A 16298-nucleotide genomic window follows, 5' to 3' on the forward strand; every position below is an offset into this window, starting at 1 on the left:
CTCTATAGAACTCAAGGAGGGAATAAAGAAAGACCCGAACACATAGGAACGAACCAAGAAGGAACTCGTGCTCAAGGAATTAAGGTAGGGTCTCTATTTCCCCAATGATTGGACTATATTACAATTAATCCTTGTGTCATGTTGTGTGATTTATTTTCTTGTGATAATTTATCTTTATTACTTGTGATGTTATTTCTTCATTAAATGTATCAAGTGCACTATATTTGTGAATAAGCTTTTATTATTAATCTTGTGTGTGCACTGTGAAATTCCTAAGTCTGTGATATTTATTATTATGCATGTACTATTTAATTTATCTATACTCAAATTGCGTAAGGTTAAATTATTATGCATGTACTATTTAATTTCTCTATACATGCATTAATGTTTATCTTTACATGCATAATCATAAGTGCATAAGGAAAGTGTGATTGTGAACAAGGTTAAGAAAATGATTAATTGAGACACCAAGAAGAGAGGGAGATGAACTTGGTGGTCTCGTGATTTATTAGAGATACCATGGAAAAAGGGAGATGTACCTGGTGATCTCATGATTTGTGGAAGAATTATTGAAGAAAAAGTGAAATTAATTATATTCAAAATATTTGGGCTTAAGAGACGGATGGGTGTTGGCTCATACTTGGGACATTCGGAGCCACAGTGGAAGGATGCACGGTATGGGACGTGTAGGCCTGTTTGTCTTGGGTATGTGTCAACGGGAATGGTTAAGGAGTGAGTACACACATTCTCATTGCATATAATTAAAATCATTATCTGTATTTATTTTCTTTTACTGAGACATTGATTAAATGTGATAACTGGCCATGAGGGATCAATATACCCTACTGAGCCTTAAAAGCTCACACCCTAATAAATCATGCAGGTGACGGAAATATGACCAATGATGTGGAATACCCAAGGGAAATTTAGAGAATTTGCTGAAATACTATGTTTTGTTTGTTTACCAATACATTGTAATATATAAGAAGATGAACATCTAGTATGGTACTCTTGGAATAGTAGTTTGCTAAATAAAGTCTATTTTTTTCATTTTCACTTTACTTAGTCTCTTCAATTATTTTATATTATTTTATTTTATTTTCTTCTCACGTCTTAATTGTAAAAAAAAAAATTATTAATCCGCGATTAGGACGTAAGTCACGCTTCACTCCTAGATATTAGATTTTATTCAGGATTGGGGTGTGACAAGTTGGTATCAGAGCTTATAGGTTTGAGAAATGGGACAAATTGAGTAGGATTATATTTCATCTACGATTTTAAAAGGTAAAAGAAATAATATATGTATGTATATGATTGATTTTTGTTTGCTGTTTGTATTCAATATTTATTTGTTTATGTTCTACTAACCCTATGGACAAATTAATTATGTTGACAGTATGGATGTAATTGAAGGAATGGATAGATGGGGGGGTTATCGCATCGGTCCTGAGGGGATAGCTCCTCTTAACCAAGCGGTATATGATGAAGCGGTCAATCAGGATGCTCGTAACTTTATGATTAATGAGATTAGAGATATCTTGATTTTGTTTCCTCACCTTGCACCGGAATCTCAAAGGGAGATGGTTCGACACAGTGTAAGAGGACAGGCTCGGGCTTTAGTTGGGGCATTAGAGTTGGCTATGGATGATGAGATTTATGAGATTTCCCGTGAGATAGCAGTAGCACCAAATTTACATGCAGAACAACATGTTATGGAAGCAATACCTATAGCAGCAGTGGCACCTGTGTCAGAGATTTCTACAGAGTTAGCTTGTGGCGAGCCCCACACACCCCCACCACCAGTCACCGATGATAGTTCTGACGACGAGTAGGATAGAGAGCACTAAAAATTAACTTAAAGATGACCGTATTTAAGGGGGTTGATTTTGGCAACTGGAAATATTTTGGGGGAAATATTTTGGGGAATGTTTTGGAAATATTTTTGACTTAGATACTAGGATAATGAAAATGGAGGGTAGGAGCTGTAAAAGATGACAAAGTCTAAAAGAAAAAAAAAAAAAAAAAAAAACAAGATACCTAGATTTCTAACTATAATATTAAATGGTTGTTTACTCTTTTTGTGGTGTGGTTATAGATTATATATATATTTGCGGTAAATAAGTTTGGAAATTATTTTATATTTGTAGAAATGCTAACTAGCATTAACTCTTATTCTATTAAGATGGCTGGAGAAGCAGAGGATGCGAACCACGTGTTGAATGGAAACGATGGAGTAATCGCCGCTATTCAAGACATGGCAAATGCGATTCGTGAAAGCAATCGAGGACGTCACGAAGAAGATGAAGTGGAACGAGTCATGCGAATTCAAGCAGAATTTCGAAAATCTCGACCCCCTGTCTTTAAGGGTATACCAGATCCAATAGTAGCAGAAGAATGGTTACGTCAAATCAGAAGAAGTATGATGAATCAGAGGGTACCAGAAGGACTACGAGTAACTATTGCTAGTTCTTATCTTGAGGGACAGGCATATCATTGGTGGGAATCAGTTCAAGGGATGCAAGACACAGAAAATATGACTTGGCAAGAGTTTGAGAGGATCTTCCTTGAAAAATATTTTCCTGGAGTTGTACGAGAAGCAAAAGCACGTGAATTCATGTACCTTCTCCAAAGGGAAATGACTGTGGTCCAGTATCAAGCCAAATTTGAAGAACTATCACGTTTTGCGCTTTACATGATACCTGATGATGCTACAAAAGCAAAAAGGTTTGAGGAAGGTCTTCGACCTGCAATCAAAGAAAAAGTGGATATCCTCAAATTAACTCGTTATGCAGATGTCGTAGATCGAGCACTTATAGCTGAACGAAGTACTCCAGAGGTAAGAAAAAATTGGATTCATAAGAATGCAAGTGGAGGACCAAGCAGCAAGCGCCCAAGGTTTGGACCTTCTCAACTTCCGCCACCAAGGTCAAATGTGGTAAACCGCGACTCAATAATTTGTTACCACTGCCGGCAAGCTAGGCATTCCCAACGATTCTGTCCACAATTGCAGACACACCAAGCTCCTCACGCACCTCAATTCCAATACCGTACTCCGTACCCGCCACAACAGAACCAATGGAGGCCACCAATGGTACAACAGCCACCACGTCCCGGAAGACAACCCACTCAAATAAGACCTAAACCTCCACCTGGTATAAAACGTTCTGAACAACCTGCCCAGGCAAGAGTGTATGCTATGGGAGCAAAGACGGAATCAACAGAACCAGAGATGGTGGAAGGTACATTCCTAGTATTTAATTCTTGGGCTAAAATATTGTTTGACTCTGGCGCTACACATTCTTTCATTTCAAAGTCATTTGCATCCATCCTTGGGTTAGAATCTGAATTCATGAAGTTTCCACTGAAAGTTGGGTCTCCGTTAGGAGATGCTAGAAAAATTGATAGAATATGTAAAAATTGCATGATAGAAATAGCGGGTCATAAAGTATATTTTGATTTGATGATAATGGACATGTCGGAGTACGATATCATCCTTGGAATGGATTGGCTCACACAATACCAAGTTATTATCGACTGTAGAAGAAAAATGGTAACGGTAAGTACATCGGATGGACAAACATTTAAATTTTACGGGGATAGGGAAACTCACCATCCTAGATTAACTGTTAACTTAAAAGAGGATGACTTTAGGAGCTTAATCGCTAACCTCAAGATCGAAAAAGAAGATGGACCGCAGATTGAATTCATCCCAGTGGTGCGAGTATACGAAAATGTATTTCCAGATGATTTGCCCGGATTACCCCCGGAAAGAGAAATAGAGTTCACCGTAGAAGTTTGTCCAGGCACATCACCTATCTCTATACCTCCACATCGAATGGCACCGGCAGAGCTTAAGGAGCTGAAGACTCAACTTCAGGAATTGCAAGAAAAAGGGTTCATTCGTCCCAGCACATCACCATGGGGTGCACCAGCTCTTTTCGTGAAGAAGAAAGACGGATCTCTCAGGATGTGTATCGACTACCGCCAGCTGAATAGAGTCACAATAAAGAACAAATACCCGCTGCCTCGGATCGATGATTTATTTGATCAACTAAGAGGATCTTGTTTCTTTTCCAAGATAGACCTTCGATCTGGATACCACCAGCTTCGTATCAAGGAGGAAGATGTACCAAAGACAGCCTTTCGAACTCGATACGGGCATTACGAATTCTTGGTGATGCCATTCGGCTTAACGAACGCACCAGCAGCTTTCATGGATATGATGAACCGAATTTTTCGACCTTACCTGGATCGGTTCGTGATCGTATTAATCGATGACATCCTCGTCTATTCCTCATCTAAAGAAGAACATGAACAACACTTGCACTACGTCTTACAAACGCTGAGAGAACACAAGTTATATGCCAAGTTTAGCAAATGTGAGTTTTGGCTAACAGAGGTAAAATTTTTAGGGCATGTGATTTCTAAAGAAGGTATATCAGTAGATTCTTCCAAAGTTGATGCAGTGTTGAAATGGAATCAACCAAAAAATGTCACTGAAATACGGAGTTTCCTTGGGCTAGCCGGCTACTACAGAAGATTCATAAAAGATTTCTCCCGACTCGCTGCCCCAATGACAAAGTTGACACGTAAGGGGGCAAAGTTCGAGTGGAACGAGGAGTGCGAGAATTCATTCCAGGAACTAAAAAAGCGATTAACCACTGCTCCAGTACTAATCATTCCTGAGCGAGGTGTAGGCTATGTAGTATACACTGATGTTTCCTTACAAGGATTAGGAGGTGTCTTAATGCAATCTGACAAGGTCATAGCCTATACTTCTCGACAACTAAAGTCACATGAAAAGAATTATCCTGCACACGATTTGGAGCTTGCAGCAATTATTCATGCTTTGAAGGTATGGCGATATTACTTATATGGCGAACGTTTTGAACTCTATTCCGATCACAAAAGTTTGAAGTACCTTTTCTCGCAAAAGGAGCTTAACTTGAGACAACGAAGATGGATGGAGTATTTAGAAGACTATGATTTTGGACTACATTATCACCCAGGAAAAGCTAACGTAGTCGCAGATGCATTGAGTAGAAAATCTCAAGGAACGGTGGGAAGCTTACGGATTCAGAAGTGGAAGGTTGTAGAAGCCATTCGTGAATATAATCTGTACGTTGACACCAATAACAATGATGCTTATCTTTGCAATTTAATTGCTCAACCCAGCTTAAAGGAAAAAGTCATTGAAAAGCAACAAGAAGATGCATTCTGCAAATCCATACGTGAAAAGCTCGCCGCAGAAGATGAAAATAAAGGATGGACCATTCCTAAAGACGGTGGATTAAGATACCTGGGAAGAATATACGTGCCTGAAGTCCCGAATTTGCGAGACGAAGTACTACATGAAGCTCATTTTTCTACCTACACCATCCATCCAGGTAGCACTAAGATGTACCATGATCTTCGGCGACAATACTGGTGGAAGGGCATGAAAAAAGAAATAGCGACTTATGTTGCAAAGTGCCTCACGTGCCAACAGGTGAAAGCAGAACACCAAAAACCAGCAGGGATGCTCCAACCACTACCTGTAGCTGAATGGAAATGGGATAACATCACAATGGACTTCGTGATGGGGCTACCGCGATCGTCAAAGGGACGAGATGCTGTATGGGTTATTGTAGATCGTTTAACTAAATCTGCTCATTTTCTACCCGTAAAAACTACTGATTCCACCGAAACATTGGGAAAGCTATACATTAGGGAGATAGTAAGACTACACAGAATCCCAATTTCGATCGTTTCAGACAGAGATTCTAAATTCACTTCTCGATTATGGGGAAGTTTACAGCATGCACTTGGAACGAAACTGAACCTCAGCAGCGCTTTTCATCCCCAAACTGACGGACAGTCTGAGAGAACTATCCAAATTTTGGAAGACATGTTGAGGGCATGCATACTAGATTTTCAAGGAAATTGGGAAGACCACCTACCATTAGCAGAATTTGCCTATAACAACAGCTACCAGTCTAGCATAGGGATGGCACCCTATGAAGCACTCTATGGGAGACCTTGTAGATCGCCTTTGTGTTGGGCTGAAGTGGGAGAAGATATTTTGTTAGGACCAGACTTGGTCCAAGAAGCCACAGAGAAGATAAAGATCATCGGACAACGCTTGCTTACTGCTCAAAGTCGGCAAAAGAATTATGCAGACCGACGAAGAAGGCCACTAGAATACAACGTGGGCGATCATGTTTTTCTCAAAGTCTCGCCACGACACGGAGTCAAGAGGTTTGGGAAATCTGGGAAACTTGCTCCAAGATTTATCGGACCGTTTGAAATTCTCGAACGGATTGGAGAGGTAGCATATCGATTAGCATTACCTCCCCAACTCTCTAGTATCCATAATGTTTTTCATATATCTATGCTTCGGAAGTATGAACCAGATCCAGCACACGTTTTGGACTGGGGAGAACTCAACGTTGATGAGCAAGTATCTTTTGAAGATCGACCAATTCAGATACTCGATCACAAAGAACAAGTTTTGCGCACAAAAACCATTCCATTAGTCAAGGTTTTGTGGCAACATGGGAATGTAGAAGAAGCTACATGGGAATTAGATTCTGACATGCGCAAAAAATATCCAGAGATTTTTGACACTGGTACGTCTAAATTTCGAGGACGAAATTTTTTTTTTAGGTGGGTAGATTGTAATGTCCAAAAAAATAATAATAATAATAATAATAATAATAATAATAATATTTATGGGCTTTAAAATTTGGGTTAAATTTCTAAGTTTGGGCTTTAGCCCAATTGTTTTACAAGAGATGAAAAGCCCAACTTAAAAAAAAAAAAAAGAATGGATTTGAAGATAATACCAACGTCCATCCCCTTAATTACATATACACATAAGCCTTGATCAATGGTTTTGATTTTTCTTAGAGGGATGAGTCACCTCTAGGCAATGATGAGAGCCAATGAACTTAACCAAATTTCAGCAAGCAAGTTGGATTATAAGAAAGGGCTGGTGTGAAGAGCTCACACCTAAGGATGCAACGAAGAAAAAAAAACTGAACAGAGAAAAGAACAGAGAGAGAGAGAGAGAGAGAGTGAGTGAGAGAGTGAACTAGAAAGTGTTACAGAAGGAGAGGAACTCACAGCTTTTAGCCTCTATAGAACTCAAGGAGGGAATAAAGAAAGACCCGAACACATAGGAACGGACCAAGAAGGAACTCGTGCTCAAGGAATTAAGGTAGGGTCTCTATTTCCCCAATGATTGGACTATATTACAATTAATCCTTGTGTCATGTTGTGTGATTTATTTTCTTGTGATAATTTATCTTTATTACTTGTGATGTTATTTCTTCATTAAATGTATCAAGTGCACTATATTTGTGAATAAGCTTTTATTATTAATCTTGTGTGTGCACTGTGAAATTCCTAAGTCTGTGATATTTATTATTATGCATGTACTATTTAATTTATCTATACTCAAATTGCGTAAGGTTAAATTATTATGCATGTACTATTTAATTTCTCTATACATGCATTAATGTTTATCTTTACATGCATAATCATAAGTGCATAAGGAAAGTGTGATTGTGAACAAGGTTAAGAAAATGATTAATTGAGACACCAAGAAGAGAGGGAGATGAACTTGGTGGTCTCGTGATTTATTAGAGATACCATGGAGAAAGGGAGATGTACCTGGTGATCTCATGATTTGTGGAAGAATTATTGAAGAAAAAGTGAATTTAATTATATTCAAAATATTTGGGCTTAAGGGACGGATGGGTGTTGGCTCATACTTGGGACATTCGGGGCCACAGTGGAAGGATGCACGGTATGGGACGTGTAGGCCTGTTTGTCTTGGGTATGTGTCAACGGGAATGGTTAAGGAGTGAGTACACACATTCTCATTGCATATAATTAAAATCATTATCTGTATTTATTTTCTTTTACTGAGACATTGATTAAATGTGATAACTGGCCATGAGGGATCAATATACCCTACTGAGCCTTAAAAACTCACACCCTAATAAATCATGCAGGTGACGGAAATATGACCAATGATGTGGAATACCCAAGGGAAATTTAGAGAATTTGCTGGAATACTATGTTTTGTTTGTTTAACAATACATTGTAATATATAAGAAGATGAACATCTAGTATGGTACTCTTGGAATAGTAGTTTGCTAAATAAAGTCTATTTTTTTCATTTTCACTTTACTTAGTCTCTTCAATTATTTTATATTATTTTATTTTATTTTCTTCTCACGTCTTAATTGTAAAAAAAAAAATTATTAATCTGCGATTAGGACGTAAGTCACGCTTCACTCCTAGATATTAGATTTTATTCAGGATTGGGGTGTGACACCCAGCCAAGAGAAAAACCCACTCCCAAGTTCGATTGTCAACTCTGGCGGTGACTTCGTGATTCCGGCGGTGTCGCGACCTCCCACCACCCTCAAAGGCTTCCTTTCGTCACTCTAAGCACGAGGGTAGCCTCAGTTTCTTCATCAGACCACCAGAGCCGGCGTATCGACGCCAAGAAACCGCGGCGGCTCCGTCGCCTTTTTTGGCTTTTCCGGCGACCTTTTTCGTCGACCCAGGTATGAAATTGATTTCCCTCTTTGTGTTCTTCAGTTCTGTTAAAGTGGTTTTGGCCAATTGTTGAGAATTCTTGAAAAATTAGTTTGGGTCTCACGGCCACCGCCGCGAGTGGTGGCGCGGGAGACGTTGATTTTGCATTGTTTTCTGATTTCCAGTTTTTTTGAGGTGTTTGTACTGATCTGAGCCGTAGTTGACAATCGAACTTGGGGCTGGGTTTCGGGTTGATCGGAGCACTGGAGGAGAAAGAGGAAAGGAAGAGGGAGAGAATAGGGCTGGGTTTTTCTATTGATTGGGTTCTCTCTTGGCTGAGTTTCGGGCTGATCGGAGCACTGGGGGAGAAAGAGGAGAGGAAGAGGGAGAGAACGGGATCGGTTTCATCAATGTTGATGGCCGGATGAGAGAAATCGTCGGTCCATCCGAGGGCGTGAGTGAGAGAGCAAAGAGACGCGTGGGAGAGGAGAGAGAAAATATTTCGTTAGCATCGTGGATGGAAGCTAACGGTTGTCCTCAATTGAGACAAATTGGATAATTCATGGGTATTTTTGTTACGTTTTAAAGTTAATTGACCAAATTGAGACACACCCCAAAGTTTATGGACCAAAAATGTATTTAACCCTTAATAATTTTGACTATTTTGAACCAATTTTAAACCAAATTACCCTTCTTTGATTGTGGCCAAGATTATAGTTCACCATTAGTGGCAGTCAAGAAAATGGTTGAGATTGATTTTATTTTTTTTTTTTATCACATTTCAGCATGAATTAAATAAATGATAATTCAATTATTTCGCAGTTTACAAGAGTTAAAATCGTGGACTTCCTAGTGCAAAACTGAACAAAACTTTTAAGCCATAAAAATGGGTCGTCGTGAAAATTCTCAATTTGTTTCTTACAGGCAAGTCTTAACTGTTACCCAAAATAAAAGAAGCAAATGTTGAAAATTCTTTTGCCCTACAAAATTAAGAAAAAGAGTTACGAAGAGAAAGTGGGGCAATAAGAAAAAGAGAATTCAAAATATAACGGACTAACGGAGGGCGTGGTGTGCAGTGTGCCTGTGTTCATCAAAAAGAGTAAACAAATGGTCGTGGAGGACACAATAGCTCATTAACCACGTACTTCATTCACCTAGAAAACAAGAAAGAATTAAAAGTTATAAAAAACAAAGACCAAGACTTTAAAGTCGAATAATTCATCAATTAATTAAAGAATCAGAATGGACGGTCTCTCTTGTTTTTTATGTTAAGCCTTTGATTGTTCGTTGTTGACTTGTTTACGCTGGGTTCTTGTATAGTTGTTTTGGTGCCTTATCGCAATAGTTAAGGCCTTTGTTTTGTGTTTAATAAAGTTGATTTACCTTTATTTTTTCAAAAAAGAAAGAAAAAAGACCATGACCTTTTTTGGGCCGGCTAGATCAATACTTGTAACGTTGATTAAAGGGGGAAAAGACCAAGACTTTGTGTTTTACACATCTTGAGAAAAAGAGCAAGACAATAAAATAAAAGGAGGATTCGAATCTACTACCAAAGAATTATGCTTTTTAGGATCTACTACCAAACTTTCCATTGAGGACAAAGTTTTTCTTTTTATTACTTTGGTGTCCTTGCTGCTTTATGGAGTGGCTCATGCTTTCTGAGTTGTGGAGAAACTTTGCTTGTGAAATCACGTGATGATTTTGCTTTTCCAAAATTGGCTGCATGTGCATGGTCCATCTTTGCTGAAGAATTCAATTATACTAATAAGGTTCCTGCTGATGGATGCTCTATTATTGCTTAAGTCTGTAGATAGAAATATGCTCCACTACTGTAAAGGTGAAGAGACACAATATTCTTACTTGAAGTGGCTATGCCTCCATCATGTTTTCAATGTTGTGGAGTTCCTTATCTGTAAGATTATTCCAGAATTGAGCATCGCTTGCTTCTGCCTGCTCCCTGTCTTCTAATTTTTCTTTTAATGACTCAAAAAATTTTTAGCTTCAATGCTCATGTGGAGCATAGGTCCAAAGGGACTGGTAAGAATTTGTTTTTTTTTTTTTGCTATAAAAACTAATGTTATTATCCTCTCCTATCAGTGTTCAGTGAGGACGAGTAGCATCAAATCTATCAAAATCACAAATTTGTGCTCCTCTGAATCTTCATATATGCTTGATTGTAGGAGTCCATCTATAACCTGGAATAGGTGAAATAAAATAACTGCCTTCATCAAAAGATGTTATATGATATGCTTCATTGTGGATATGGTCTGGAAACCATTCTGGTGGTATGCTTAAGAATGAGATGCAGACATTAGGCCACTTATCGAGATGTACATTTGCAAAATACTGGAACTTAGGAGAAAATTGCTGAAGATTGTTCTGTCTTGAAATAAATAAGTCACTAAGATAACCAAAATCAGATAATACTTTTGGTGTTACTCTGACTATTTCCTTCTTTCTGTTATGCTTATAACTAAAATGTCATGGCTCAAAGTCTTGTAAATTAATGCGAGCCAATGCTAAGCTGATGTAAGGATGAATACAGTCACATGATTCCGGTTTTGCACAAAAACATAGTGAAAAAACCTAGGTGGTAATATCCATTCCTGGTTTCGGATATGTGATGTATTGGTACAGTGTTTTATGTAACTCTAGCTGTAAGGCTGTTGCTACTTCTAAATATCCTTCAAATATCTTCTGCTGAATGTGGGAAGGAAATTGTTGAATTCTTGCTCCAAGTGATGTGAAGTCATCTCCTATGATCTTTGATGCTGGAACTGGCTTATTAGCCTTTTTTGATATATGCTCATTGGTTGTCTGAGTTGTCTCAGAAACCTGTTGAATTGACAGATTATTACTAGTATTGGGGTCAATAGCCTCTTGTTGTATAGTGTTTAAATGCTTGAACTACTGAGCTAGTGGTTCAATGACTGTATGCTGAAATTGTTGTGCTATTAAATCCTGGTTTTGTAAATTTAAAATACGAAAATGCTTTATGATACTATCATGCTCTCTAGTAAGGGTTTCAAAATGACTCTGTAATTTTTGATGAGTGAAATTATAACTAAGAAATTCTTGCTCAAGTACTCTAATGAGTTTTTCATGTGCTATCTTTAGGGGTCCTTCTCTAGGTTTGGCACTCCAAAAATTATCTAGTAAAATATGTTGTTTTTCTGTAAGTTGGCTGCGTGTTTGAAAACGATAATTAGGGTTTTGCACAACCTGAATTTTGATTTCATTATATGAAAAAGTAGGTATAATTGCTCTGTCATTGCTAGGTGGTAGTGGTGCTCTTGACATTCCACTTTATATTATAAAATTGCTATTAGCTGGTAGTGGTGCATGTGGATTCCACTTGCTCTATGTAGTGGTGCTGATGACACTCCACTTCTTACTATATTGCTATATAGTGGTGCATGTGACATCTCACTTGCTCTGCTATCATTATTTGCTCGCATATTGTTTCTGTTTGTGCTCGGCTAGAGGATGGTCCAAAGAAATCCATACCTGTCATCATTGAATGATGCGAGAAAGGATATCAGCTAGTGTATTATTTGAACCTTTAATATGTTCAAATGCTGGTTTAAATCCTTTACCTGAAATTGTATCAACAAATAAAACCCATCTTCTGACTACTTGCTTGTTAGTCTTAATTTTATTATAATGAGACACTATATTTTGACAATCAGTACGAATTGTAAATACTTTATTATGTAAATATAAAGCAAATACTTCTATTGAATTAATAATTCCTAAGATTTCCAGATCAGTTGTTGGTAATCTAGCTTGTTGTTCTCCAAATTTACCTGATGCATACATGCATATTTGCTCTTCTGACTTTGGTGATTCTTTATGATTTTTCTGATATAAAAAACTTGTCTAACCCAAAGCCTATATGTGTGCCGTGATGGGTCCCAAAGACCTATCCAAATCTGATAACCTGGAGGGTACTGCAAGGGTGGTTTGAAAACCATTTTTTCATAACCCAAATAATAGATCATTTTCCCACCAAAAATAAATATCATTGTACTTTCCCAAAAGAAACTTTAAATTCGTAAGCCAACATACGAAATTCGAATCAAATTCAATATACAGAGATCAAAATAATACTTTTCTACAAAACCAAAATATTAAATGAACCTTGTATATAAAATGAGAAACCAAATTCATTTCCCAAAGCCCAACAACTCGCTAAAACTAACATGTAACTATATGGTTTAAAAACTTATTTATGAACACATTTGAAATTCGAAATTCATCGTAATTGATCAAATCCCAAATCAAATCAAGATATTATGCATAATATAATTAATTTATAAGATGTGCAAAACAATTCGGAAAACAAAAGTCCACTCACAGTTTAACCGATCAATGTCTAATCCTTTCCGGAAATACGTTCCCATTTCACGATCCCTTATTGTTCGTCACTAGAAATAGCCAAAAGATGAAGCTTCATCCACGTAACACAAAAGTACCACTAACTTTAATAGTCGAGAATACGAGTGTCGATTGAAATCGAATGAAGAAAAAATCTAAGTGCCCCTATGACTTATCCGAAAGTCTAGAGTTTCCAAGTTAACTTAATTTTATACCAAATAAACGCGATTACTAAGTCGCCCAATTATCAATACAACTCCAAGATCAACGTAAACGATATGAACAAATCCTCACCAAGTAATTATCTAAACCACCTAGTTAATTCGATTCCAAGTTCGGCAACTGACCAATCACATAATCGAGCTTCCCAAATATCCTAAATTCACAAATAACCAACAATAGCAAACCATCAACCTAACTCCAATTCAATACACAAAACTCACCCAAAATACAACGGAGCCTGGATTTTGTCTCTAAGAGTCTCGGGGAGGCTGGTTGGCGCGAAAACTATTCAACCCGCCGCCACAAGTGGCGGTTTCGACGGGGGCAGCGGCGGCACAACCTAGAAAACACCCCAAAACAACTCCAATTAGTCCTAATTGCACGGTAGGATTTCATCTCCAATTTAAGAAATTCGAAAAATAATAAAAACCCTAAAATCAAAATTTCAATTTCTCATAATTGGACAAACACATCTTAGGGGAAAGATAGCCCATACCTAGAGGATCAATTTTTGTAACTGGGTCGACAACCAAATTTCGCCGGAAACGCCGGAATCGACGGCGGAAGCTGGCGGTTGAGTTGGACTTCCCGAGCTCATTGCTCTGTCATGGAGCATCATCGAAGCAGGAGGACACCACGGTTGAACTCGTCGTGGTGAGAAGACCAAGACCCAGTGGGTCCGGCCACCCAAATCTCGCCGGAATAGTCAGATCGACGGCGAGGCTCGAATCGGGTCCAGGCTGGGTTTCGGGTTTTCGGGGCTTTTCTGGGTTGAACGGAGACTAGGGGTAGAGAGAGGAGAGGGCGGCGATGGCGGGGAGCCAAAGCCCGACACCAGCTGCCGCCGGACGCGCCCTCACGCGCCGGTGGCAGGGGCGACGAGAAAGGGAGACGCGCAAGAGAGAGAGAGAGAGAGAGAAACGGGGAGAGGAGAGATAATGAGACAATCTGACTTTTGGGTATTTAAAACCCACTTTTGTAAATTTATAAAATTACCCCTCGCTTCAAACGCCAATAACTCTCAAAGTGTAACTCCGATTGACGCGTGCTTCATGTCTACGAACTCGTGGACTCGAGACCTATTCAACGGGCCCAAGGTAAAAATCAAAAACTCATTTATTTTAAAAGTCAACTTTGGGTCAAGCCCAAATTAAAACAAAAATTAAAATTAAATTAAAACCTTTGTATTTTTCAAATAAATCCCTAAATCTTTAAAATACTTTTCAAAATAAATGTTGAAAAAAAAAAAAGTGCGGGACTTCACAATTCAACATCCTTTAAAAAAAACTCTTAAAACCTTAGTTAAATAAAAATTTAAATTTCTAGTGAAAATCTGGGTCGGGTCGTTACATAAAAAGAGAAAAAGGTAAATAAAGGTGCAAGAATTGAAAAATTAAATCTAGAAAGGAAAATAACAACTTTTTGGTTTTAGAAACTAAACAATGGTATAAGAACCAAGGTTAGGGTTCCACACCACTTATGAACATATTAAATGAGATTTTTAATAATTTCCCCTTAAAAGGAGGGCACCCAAGAGTCACTTGATGCCCTCTTACAAAGATAAATATGAATTAAGCACAAGAATTAAAGATTTATATGGTAGATCTTGATTTTGCTTAGAAAGTACAAATTTTAAGCAACTCAAGTGAATCAAAACTAAGGAACATCTAGAGTTCAAAAAGTTTGTGTTAAAACAATTAACCATAAAGCTAAAATGTGGAAAGAGGATCTAACAACCTATAATATATGACATTATGGGTGAAAGAGGATCTCTATCTTATTTTAATATCAAATCTAGAGCTTGTTGGATCTTAAACAAGGGAAAATTTAACATAAAGACCTCATTTAATAATGTTCATGGTGGTGCTTCCCCCTTACCTTGGTAAGGGGTTTAGTGATCACCCATGAACTTATATCTTAAATAAAAATAAAAAAAGAAGTAAATGAGCATGAAATTTAAAGAACAATACAATAAATAATACTACTAACAATAAATTAAGGAACTACATAAAATAAAAGGCATAAAGTAAATAGAGGATTAGAGAAGAGAGACATAATATTAAAGTTAACCATAACATAAAGAACTACATAAAATAAATGGTATAAAGTAAATAGAGGATTAGAAAAGAGAGAAGAGAGAAGAGAGACATAATATTAAACTTTCATTAATTAAAATTGTAAGAGAGTTACATTCCTATTCTCTCTCAAACATCATAGCTAAAAATGGCTTGAGAGAGAAATCTTAAGAGAATAATACTAGAAAAGGTAGTAAATTAAATTCTAGGGTGAAAAAGATATGGTAAGGGGACTGAATGCTTTCTTATATATGCAAAGCTCAGGACTAGGAAAATATCAGCCCAAAGAGCTGGAGCAAGGCTGGAAATATCTGAAATTTCTGCCACATGTTGCGCAGCTACTGGCTGGGAGGTGAGAGAGTGTGCTACAGCTGTCACGCAATGACAGCAAGAGAGAGATAGAGACGCTGAGAGGCGGAAAGAAGGAAAGAATCGTGGGCTGGGACGCGTGTCAGCATGGGAATGGTCGAATGCTTGATTAATCAAGCATTTTGCGTGACTGCATTGATACAGAAGTTGAGGTGAGCGGCTGGCTTGGCTTGTGAGTTATGGCTGCACAGGAAACCGTGAGGGAGAGAGGAAGAGAAAGGAAGCTCGGCTGTAGAATCGGCTTGGCTCACATGAAGCAGTGCTGATTTGCGGAAGAGAAAATGGAGGAAGGCTGCCACGTGTCGCCGTCCAGTTGGCTGGAGCCAATATTAATCAAATTGAAGAGAGAGGCGGAAGGCTGCTGCAGCGTGGTGACTGTTCGGCTTCCTGAAGAAATGGGCCGGAACTTGGGCTTTAATCTTCACTCATTTTCTTCCAATATGGGCCGGCTTGGTGCGTGATTGGGCTGCTGCAATTCTTTTAGGCTTCTCTCTTTATTTTAATTAAACCTACAAAATTCAAATAAACTAATTAATAAAAATTCTAATTTTAAATCTAACCTAAATAAAAATAAATGCAACCTAATAAAATCTAAGAAATATGACAAAAACTAATAAAACCCACAAATTAATTAAATAATAAAAATAAGAATTAAAACACTAAAACTTGCTAAAAGGCATAGACAAAAATGTAAGATTTAAGGATAAAAATTATATATAAAATGAG

At 37.9% G+C, this 16298-nt stretch overlaps 1 long non-coding RNA gene across 1 annotated transcript; it reads right to left on the reverse strand.

The window, feature by feature from the left end:
* Nucleotides 1-10004: 10004 nt before the first annotated feature.
* Nucleotides 10005-14052, reverse strand: LOC147282687 (uncharacterized). The gene is made up of 3 exons (XR_015122917.1): nt 13625-14052; nt 13350-13468; nt 10005-12036 (listed from the first exon to the last, which is right to left on the reverse strand). It is a non-coding gene; the product is annotated as an uncharacterized LOC147282687 (long non-coding RNA).
* Between the last annotated feature and the right edge of the window lie 2246 nt (nt 14053-16298).

The sequence above is a fragment of the Dryas octopetala genome, chromosome 6 (assembly GCF_963921425.1).
Source record: "Dryas octopetala chromosome 6, drDryOcto1.1, whole genome shotgun sequence".
In the NCBI taxonomy this organism is placed as follows: Eukaryota; Viridiplantae; Streptophyta; class Magnoliopsida; order Rosales; family Rosaceae; genus Dryas; species Dryas octopetala.